Consider the following 11,335-nt stretch of genomic DNA (forward strand, 5'->3'; position numbering starts at 1 on the left):
GTGAGAGGCCCGCGTACCACCAAAAAAAAAAAAAGAGAAATGTCCAAGGTGAAGAAAGTAAACAGTAATAAGAATGGGAAAATGAAACAGACCATAAGGGATGTGGGACACAAAGGGCCTGACGTCTGTCAGTGGAGTCCCAGAGGAGGGGAAGAGGAAGAATGAAGAAGACTCCATTCAGTGAAGACCCAATGCAGCCAAAAATAAATAAAAATTTCTTTAAAAAAATAATCATTTAAAAAAAAAGACTCCGCACTCCCAATGCAGTGGGCCCTTGCTCAATCCCCGGTCAGGGAACTAGATCCTGCATGCCACAACTAAAGATCCCATGTGCTGCAACTAAGACCCGGTGCAGCTAAATGAATGAATGAATGAATGAATGAATGAATGAATAAATAAATATTTAAAAAAATATATTAAAAACAAGAACTGAGAGGACAAAATTGAAAAATAGGCAAATCTATATTCATAGTTGGAGATGGACACCATCGCACAGCTCTCTATAAATGACAGAAGAAATCAGGAAGGATCATTAAGATCGGAACAACATGAACAGCAGACTTGCCTAGTGGACATACACAGAACACTACTCCCAGCAACTGCAGAACACAGGTTCTTCTCAAGTGCACAGGAAACGATGACCACAGTAGGTAATACTATGTACCCTAATGCAGGTTTAAGAATAATTTATCTCCTGCAGAGCATGTTCTCTGGCTAAAGTGGAATCAAACTAGGATCAATCACAGGATAACAACAAGAAATCCCCCAATGTTTGGTAATTAACTCCTTGACATAAACATAGGCTAAAATAGAAACCATATGGAAATTAAGAACTACTTTGAACTGAATGATGGTGATTATAATACACCAAAATTTGAAGATCCTGCTAAAGCAGGATTGAGGGGAACACTTATGCTTTATGCATAGGTTGGAAAAGAAGAAAGGTTTATTTTACTTATTTATTATCATTAATTTTTTGGCTGCGCCACACAGCTTGCAGGATCTTAGTTCCCTGACCAGGGATTTAACCCGGGCCCCGAAGTGAAAGTGCCATGTCCTAACCACTGCACCGCCAGGGTATTCCCAAGAAGAGAGGTTTAAAATCCATGGTCTCAGGTTTCATCTTAAGACACTAGAGAATTAACAGCAAGTTCAACCCAAAACAGGAGAAATAACAAAATAAGGAGGCCAAACATGAAGCAGAAAACGAATGAAATACAAACCAACCTTTGGTCCTTTGATAAAACAACAGCAAACGTTTCTGTCTGTTTGTTTTTAAAGAGAAAACACATGACTAACACCAAACGTGAGAAGCGGGGGCTTCCCTGGTGGCGCAGTGGTTAAGAATCCACCTGCCACTGCAGGGGACACGGGTTCGAGCCCTGGTCCGGGAAGATCCCACGTGCTGCGGAGCAACTAAGCCCGTGCGCCACAACTACTGAGCCCTCGTGCCACAGCTACTGAAGCCTGCGCGCCCTACAGCCCGTGCTCCACAACAAGAGAAGCCACCGCAATGAGAAGCCCACATACTGCAATGAAGAGCAGCCCCCGCTCGCTGCAACTAAAGAAAGCCCGCACGCAGCAATGAAGACCCAACGCAGCCATAAATAAGTAAATAAATAAATAAAAATAAACTTCCCTTTAAAAAAAAAAAACAAGAGAAGGGGGACACCACTACAGATCCTACAGACATGAAAGAGATAATAAAAGGGGTTCAATTTCTGGTTACGACATAGACTGTTGTGGAAGACCATAACTTTAGACGGTTAAAAATAAAACTAGAAAAAGAACAGATTCACTACAGAAACCATATATAGATACAGCCACAATGGAAAACAGCATGACGGTTCCTCAAACAATTCAAAATAGAATTCCCATATGATTCAGCAGTCCCACTTCTGGGTATATATCCAAAGGAAGTGAAATCAGGTTATCTTGAAGACATATATGCACCCCCCATGTTCACTGCAGCATTATTCACAATAGCCAAGACATGGAAACAACCTAAGTGTCCCTTGATGGATGAATAGACAAAGAAAATATGATATATACATTTTTTTCTGGTATACCATAATCACATTATCATTCAGTTCAGGATCGTTCCTAATCTGCATACGGTATAAATACATATATATCTATATATGTACATATATATGTATAGATACATATATCGCAAATCAAAACAACAATGAGGAATCACCTCACACCAGTCAGAATGGCCATCATTAAAAAGTCTACAAATAATAAATGCTGGACAGGGTGTTGAGAGAAGGAAACCCTCCTGCACTGTTGGTGGGAATGTAAACTGGTACAGCCATTATGGAGAATAGTACGGAGGTTCCTTCAAAAACTAAACCTAGAACTACCGTATGATCCAGTAATCCCACTCCTGGGCATGTATCTGGACAAAAGCATAATTCAAAAAGGTACATGCAGGGAGTTTCCTGGTGGTCCAGTGGTTAATACTTTGCCTTCCAGTGTACAGGGTGTCGGTTCAATCCCTGGATGGGGAGCTAGGATCCCACATGCCTCAAGCCAAAAAACCAAAACATAAAACAGAAGCAATATTGTAACAACTTCAATAAAAACATTAAAAACGGTCCACGTCAAAAAAAAAAAAAAAGGTACATGTAACCCCTATGCTCAGAGTAGCACCCTAATAGCGGCGCTCTAATAGTTGACAATAGCCAAGACATGCAAACAATCTAAATGTCCACCGACAGATGAATGGATAAAGAAATGCTACATATATAAAATGGAATACTACTCAGCCATAAAAAATGAATGAAATAATGCCATTTGCAGCGACATCCGTGGACCTAGAGATTATCATACAAAGTAAATCAGAAAGACAAATGTCTCATGATATCCGCTACATGTGGAATCTAAAAAATAATACAAATGAACATATGTACAAACCAGACTCACAGACATAGAAAACAAACTTACAGTTACCAAAGGGGAAAGGTGTGGGGGGAGGGATTAGTTGGGAGTATGGGATTAACATACACACACTACTATGTCTAAAATAAACAACAAGGACCTACTGATAACACAGGAAACTATATCCAACATCCTGTAATAACCTATAATGGAAAAGAATCTGAAGAAGAACAGATACATAGGTAACTGCATCACTTCGCTGTATACCTGAAACTAACAGAACACGGTAAATCAACTATACGTCAAAAACAATAAAAGAAATTGGAGTTATCAGAGAATTCATATATTCAAGACAGTAGAAAAATGGACAAAATAGATGTAATAATAATTTCAACAAGCAGAACACTCTCTGATATAAATTGCAGCAATGTCTTTTTGGATTCACCTCCTAGGGTAATGAAAATAAAAACAAAAATAAACAAATGGGACCTAACTAAACTTAAAAGCTTTTGAACTGCAAAGGAAACCATAAACAAAACAAAAAGACAACCTAAGAAATGGGAAAAAACATTTGCAGACGATGCGACCTACAAGGGATTAATCTCCAACATATACAAACAGCTCATGCAGCTCAATATCAAAAAAAGTAAAACACCCAATCGAAAGATGGGCAGAAGACCTAAATAGGCCTTTCTCCAGAGAAGACATACAGATGGTCAAAAAGCACATGAAAAGATGCTCAACGTCACTAACTGCTAGAGAAATGCAAATCTAAACTATAATACGAGGTATTACCTCACATCAGTCAGAACAGCCATCATCAAAAAGTCGACAAACAGGGACTTCCCTGGTGGCGCAGTGGCTGAGAATCCGCCTGCCAATGCAGGGCACACGGGTTTGAACCCTGGTCCGGGAAGATCCCACATGCCGCGGAGCAACGAAGCCCGTGCGCCACAACTACTGAGCCTGCACTCCGCAGCCCGCAAGCCACGACTGCTGAGCCTGCGCTCTAGGGCCCACGAGCCACAACTACTGAGCCCGCGTGCCACAACTAGTGAAGCCTGCGTGCCTAGAGCCCATGCTCCGCGACAACAGAAGCCACTGCAGTAAGCCACTGCCACACACCGCACCGAAGAGTAGCCCCCGCTCACCGTAACTAAAGAAGCAGCCCGCGCACAGCAATGAAGACCCAACGCAGCCGAAAATAAATTTAATTAATTAATTTTTTAAAAAGGCTACAAACAATAAATGCTGGGGAGGGTGTGGAGAAAAGGGAACCCTCCCACCCTGTTAGTGGGAATGAAAATTGGTGCAGCCACTATGGACAACAGTATGGAGGTTCCTTAAACAACTAAAAAGAGAGCTACCATGTGATTCAGCAATCCCACACCTGGCCATATATCCAGAGAAAACCATAATTCAAAAAGATACATGCACCCCAATGTTCATAGCAGCACTATTCACAATAGGCAAGACACAGAAGCAACCTAAATGTCCACTGACAGATGAATACATAAAGAAGATGCAGTACATACATGCAATGGAATACTACTCAGCCATAAAAAAACGAAATAATGCCATTTGCAGCAACATGGATGGACCGAGAGATTCTCATACTAAGTGAAGTCAGACAGAAAAGACTAATATCTTATGATACCACTTATATGTGGAATCTAAAAAAAATGATACAAATGAACTTATTTACAAAACAGAAACAGACTCACAGACTTAGAAACCAAACTTATGGTTACCAAAGGGGAAAGGTGGGGGGAGGGATAAATTAGGAGGTTGGGATTAACAAATACACACTACTAGACATAAAATAGATAACCAACAAGGACCTACTGTATAGCACAAGGAACTCTACTCAACAGTCTGTAATATTCGAAGTGGGAAAAGAATTGATATATGTATAACTGAGTCACTTTGCTGTACACCTAAAACACAACACTGAAAATTAACTATACTCCAATGTAAAAAAAAATTAAAATAAATGAATACATAAGAAAAAAATAGCAAAATTCAACAGAGTTGGAACATATCTATATTTGACAGTCTAGCACTGAAAAATACAGTATCTGTAATGAAAATATTGGCAGCTAGGAGCAACAGTAGACTGGACACAAGAGAAGACAGGGCAATAAGAAATGTCCAAGGTGGGGCTTCCCTGGTGGCGCAGTGGTTGAGAGTCCGCCTGCCGATGCAGGGGACACGGGTTCGTGCCCCCGTCCGGGAAGATCCCACATGCCGCGGAGCGGCTGGGCCCGTGAGCCATGGCCGCTGAGCCTGCGCGTCCGAGCCTGTACTTCGCAACGGGAGAGGCCGCAACAGTGAGAGGCCCGCGTACCACCAAAAAAAAAAAAAGAGAAATGTCCAAGGTGAAGAAAGTAAACAGTAATAAGAATGGGAAAATGAAACAGACCATAAGGGATGTGGGACACAAAGGGCCTGACGTCTGTCAGTGGAGTCCCAGAGGAGGGGAAGAGGAAGAATGAAGAAGACTCCATTCAGTGAAGACCCAATGCAGCCAAAAATAAATAAAAATTTCTTTAAAAAAATAATCATTTAAAAAAAAAGACTCCGCACTCCCAATGCAGTGGGCCCTTGCTCAATCCCCGGTCAGGGAACTAGATCCTGCATGCCACAACTAAAGATCCCATGTGCTGCAACTAAGACCCGGTGCAGCCAAATAAATAAATAAATAAATACACAAATAAATAAATAAATAAATAAATAAATAAATAAATATTTTTAAAAATATATTAAAAACAAGAACTGAGAGGACAAAATTGAAAAATAGGCAAATCTATATTCATAGTTGGAGATGGACACCATCGCACAGCTCTCTATAAATGACAGAAGAAATCAGGAAGGATCATTAAGATCGGAACAACATGAACAGCAGACTTGCCTAGTGGACATACACAGAACACTACTCCCAGCAACTGCAGAACACAGGTTCTTCTCAAGTGCACAGGAAACGATGACCACAGTAGGTAATACTATGTACCCTAATGCAGGTTTAAGAATAATTTATCTCCTGCAGAGCATGTTCTCTGGCTAAAGTGGAATCAAACTAGGATCAATCACAGGATAACAACAAGAAATCCCCCAATGTTTGGTAATTAACTCCTTGACATAAACATAGGCTAAAATAGAAACCATATGGAAATTAAGAACTACTTTGAACTGAATGATGGTGATTATAATACACCAAAATTTGAAGATCCTGCTAAAGCAGGATTGAGGGGAACACTTATGCTTTATGCATAGGTTGGAAAAGAAGAAAGGTTTATTTTACTTATTTATTATCATTAATTTTTTGGCTGCACCACACAGCTTGCAGGATCTTAGTTCCCTGACCAGGGATTTAACCCGGGCCCCGAAGTGAAAGTGCCATGTCCTAACCACTGCACCGCCAGGGTATTCCCAAGAAGAGAGGTTTAAAATCCATGGTCTCAGGTTTCATCTTAAGACACTAGAGAATTAACAGCAAGTTCAACCCAAAACAGGAGAAATAACAAAATAAGGAGGCCAAACATGAAGCAGAAAACGAATGAAATACAAACCAACCTTTGGTCCTTTGATAAAACAACAGCAAACGTTTCTGTCTGTTTGTTTTTAAAGAGAAAACACATGACTAACACCAAACGTGAGAAGCGGGGGCTTCCCTGGTGGCGCAGTGGTTAAGAATCCACCTGCCACTGCAGGGGACACGGGTTCGAGCCCTGGTCCGGGAAGATCCCACGTGCTGCGGAGCAACTAAGCCCGTGCGCCACAACTACTGAGCCCTCGTGCCACAGCTACTGAAGCCTGCGCGCCCTACAGCCCGTGCTCCACAACAAGAGAAGCCACCGCAATGAGAAGCCCACATACTGCAATGAAGAGCAGCCCCCGCTCGCTGCAACTAAAGAAAGCCCGCACGCAGCAATGAAGACCCAACGCAGCCATAAATAAGTAAATAAATAAATAAAAATAAACTTCCCTTTAAAAAAAAAAAACAAGAGAAGGGGGACACCACTACAGATCCTACAGACATGAAAGAGATAATAAAAGGGGTTCAATTTCTGGTTACGACATAGACTGTTGTGGAAGACCATAACTTTAGACGGTTAAAAATAAAACTAGAAAAAGAACAGATTCACTACAGAAACCATATATAGATACAGCCACAATGGAAAACAGCATGACGGTTCCTCAAACAATTCAAAATAGAATTCCCATATGATTCAGCAGTCCCACTTCTGGGTATATATCCAAAGGAAGTGAAATCAGGTTATCTTGAAGACATATATGCACCCCCCATGTTCACTGCAGCATTATTCACAATAGCCAAGACATGGAAACAACCTAAGTGTCCCTTGATGGATGAATAGACAAAGAAAATATGATATATACATTTTTTTCTGGTATACCATAATCACATTATCATTCAGTTCAGGATCGTTCCTAATCTGCATACGGTATAAATACATATATATCTATGTATGTACATATATATGTATAGATACATATATCGCAAATCAAAACAACAATGAGGAATCACCTCACACCAGTCAGAATGGCCATCATTAAAAAGTCTACAAATAATAAATGCTGGACAGGGTGTTGAGAGAAGGAAACCCTCCTGCACTGTTGGTGGGAATGTAAACTGGTACAGCCATTATGGAGAATAGTACGGAGGTTCCTTCAAAAACTAAACCTAGAACTACCGTATGATCCAGTAATCCCACTCCTGGGCATGTATCTGGACAAAAGCATAATTCAAAAAGGTACATGCAGGGAGTTTCCTGGTGGTCCAGTGGTTAATACTTTGCCTTCCAGTGTACAGGGTGTCGGTTCAATCCCTGGATGGGGAGCTAGGATCCCACATGCCTCAAGCCAAAAAACCAAAACATAAAACAGAAGCAATATTGTAACAACTTCAATAAAAACATTAAAAACGGTCCACGTCAAAAAAAAAAAAAAAGGTACATGTAACCCCTATGCTCAGAGTAGCACCCTAATAGCGGCGCTCTAATAGTTGACAATAGCCAAGACATGCAAACAATCTAAATGTCCACCGACAGATGAATGGATAAAGAAATGCTACATATATAAAATGGAATACTACTCAGCCATAAAAAATGAATGAAATAATGCCATTTGCAGCGACATCCGTGGACCTAGAGATTATCATACAAAGTAAATCAGAAAGACAAATGTCTCATGATATCCACTACATGTGGAATCTAAAAAATAATACAAATGAACATATGTACAAACCAGACTTACAGACATAGAAAACAAACTTACAGTTACCAAAGGGGAAAGGTGTGGGGGGAGGGATTAGTTGGGAGTATGGGATTAACATACACACACTACTATGTCTAAAATAAACAACAAGGACCTACTGATAACACAGGAAACTATATCCAACATCCTGTAATAACCTATAATGGAAAAGAATCTGAAGAAGAACAGATACATAGGTAACTGCATCACTTCGCTGTATACCTGAAACTAACAGAACACGGTAAATCAACTATACGTCAAAAACAATAAAAGAAATTGGAGTTATCAGAGAATTCATATATTCAAGACAGTAGAAAAATGGACAAAATAGATGTAATAATAATTTCAACAAGCAGAACACTCTCTGATATAAATTGCAGCAATGTCTTTTTGGATTCACCTCCTAGGGTAATGAAAATAAAAACAAAAATAAACAAATGGGACCTAACTAAACTTAAAAGCTTTTGAACTGCAAAGGAAACCATAAACAAAACAAAAAGACAACCTAAGAAATGGGAAAAAACATTTGCAGACGATGCGACCTACAAGGGATTAATCTCCAACATATACAAACAGCTCATGCAGCTCAATATCAAAAAAAGTAAAACACCCAATCGAAAGATGGGCAGAAGACCTAAATAGGCCTTTCTCCAGAGAAGACATACAGATGGTCAAAAAGCACATGAAAAGATGCTCAACGTCACTAACTGCTAGAGAAATGCAAATCTAAACTATAATACGAGGTATTACCTCACATCAGTCAGAACAGCCATCATCAAAAAGTCGACAAACAGGGACTTCCCTGGTGGCGCAGTGGCTGAGAATCCGCCTGCCAATGCAGGGCACACGGGTTTGAACCCTGGTCCGGGAAGATCCCACATGCCGCGGAGCAACGAAGCCCGTGCGCCACAACTACTGAGCCTGCACTCCGCAGCCCGCAAGCCACGACTGCTGAGCCTGCGCTCTAGGGCCCACGAGCCACAACTACTGAGCCCGCGTGCCACAACTAGTGAAGCCTGCGTGCCTAGAGCCCATGCTCCGCGACAACAGAAGCCACTGCAGTAAGCCACTGCCACACACCGCACCGAAGAGTAGCCCCCGCTCACCGTAACTAAAGAAGCAGCCCGCGCACAGCAATGAAGACCCAACGCAGCCGAAAATAAATTTAATTAATTAATTTTTTAAAAAGGCTACAAACAATAAATGCTGGGGAGGGTGTGGAGAAAAGGGAACCCTCCCACCCTGTTAGTGGGAATGAAAATTGGTGCAGCCACTATGGACAACAGTATGGAGGTTCCTTAAACAACTAAAAAGAGAGCTACCATGTGATTCAGCAATCCCACACCTGGCCATATATCCAGAGAAAACCATAATTCAAAAAGATACATGCACCCCAATGTTCATAGCAGCACTATTCACAATAGGCAAGACACAGAAGCAACCTAAATGTCCACTGACAGATGAATACATAAAGAAGATGCAGTACATACATGCAATGGAATACTACTCAGCCATAAAAAAACGAAATAATGCCATTTGCAGCAACATGGATGGACCGAGAGATTCTCATACTAAGTGAAGTCAGACAGAAAAGACTAATATCTTATGATACCACTTATATGTGGAATCTAAAAAAAATGATACAAATGAACTTATTTACAAAACAGAAACAGACTCACAGACTTAGAAACCAAACTTATGGTTACCAAAGGGGAAAGGTGGGGGGAGGGATAAATTAGGAGGTTGGGATTAACAAATACACACTACTAGACATAAAATAGATAACCAACAAGGACCTACTGTATAGCACAAGGAACTCTACTCAACAGTCTGTAATATTCGAAGTGGGAAAAGAATTGATATATGTATAACTGAGTCACTTTGCTGTACACCTAAAACACAACACTGAAAATTAACTATACTCCAATGTAAAAAAAAATTAAAATAAATGAATACATAAGAAAAAAATAGCAAAATTCAACAGAGTTGGAACATATCTATATTTGACAGTCTAGCACTGAAAAATACAGTATCTGTAATGAAAATATTGGCAGCTAGGAGCAACAGTAGACTGGACACAAGAGAAGACAGGGCAATAAGAAATGTCCAAGGTGGGGCTTCCCTGGTGGCGCAGTGGTTGAGAGTCCGCCTGCCGATGCAGGGGACACGGGTTCGTGCCCCCGTCCGGGAAGATCCCACATGCCGCGGAGCGGCTGGGCCCGTGAGCCATGGCCGCTGAGCCTGCGCGTCCGAGCCTGTACTTCGCAACGGGAGAGGCCGCAACAGTGAGAGGCCCGCGTACCACCAAAAAAAAAAAAAGAGAAATGTCCAAGGTGAAGAAAGTAAACAGTAATAAGAATGGGAAAATGAAACAGACCATAAGGGATGTGGGACACAAAGGGCCTGACGTCTGTCAGTGGAGTCCCAGAGGAGGGGAAGAGGAAGAATGAAGAAGACTCCATTCAGTGAAGACCCAATGCAGCCAAAAATAAATAAAAATTTCTTTAAAAAAATAATCATTTAAAAAAAAAGACTCCGCACTCCCAATGCAGTGGGCCCTTGCTCAATCCCCGGTCAGGGAACTAGATCCTGCATGCCACAACTAAAGATCCCATGTGCTGCAACTAAGACCCAGTGCAGCTAAATGAATGAATGAATGAATGAATGAATGAATGAATGAATAAATAAATATTTAAAAAAATATATTAAAAACAAGAACTGAGAGGACAAAATTGAAAAATAGGCAAATCTATATTCATAGTTGGAGATGGACACCATCGCACAGCTCTCTATAAATGACAGAAGAAATCAGGAAGGATCATTAAGATCGGAACAACATGAACAGCAGACTTGCCTAGTGGACATACACAGAACACTACTCCCAGCAACTGCAGAACACAGGTTCTTCTCAAGTGCACAGGAAACGATGACCACAGTAGGTAATACTATGTACCCTAATGCAGGTTTAAGAATAATTTATCTCCTGCAGAGCATGTTCTCTGGCTAAAGTGGAATCAAACTAGGATCAATCACAGGATAACAACAAGAAATCCCCCAATGTTTGGTAATTAACTCCTTGACATAAACATAGGCTAAAATAGAAACCATATGGAAATTAAGAACTACTTTGAACTGAATGATGGTGATTATAATACACCAAAATTTGAAGATCCTGCTA

General features: G+C 40.8%; 1 long non-coding RNA gene across 1 annotated transcript in view; it reads left to right on the forward strand.

Annotated features, from left to right (window-relative positions):
• LOC309804261 overlaps positions 1 to 11,335 on the forward strand; it is a 39,485-nt gene that overhangs the window by 8,099 nt on the left and 20,051 nt on the right. The window contains exon 2 of the long non-coding RNA XR_014294105.1: positions 994 to 6,306. This is a non-coding gene — a long non-coding RNA (uncharacterized lncRNA). The remainder of the gene's footprint in view (positions 1 to 993; positions 6,307 to 11,335) is intronic.

Source organism: Mesoplodon mirus (assembly GCF_964341445.2).
Source record: "Mesoplodon mirus genome assembly, chromosome: 5".
Classification (NCBI taxonomy): domain Eukaryota; kingdom Metazoa; phylum Chordata; class Mammalia; order Artiodactyla; family Ziphiidae; genus Mesoplodon; species Mesoplodon mirus.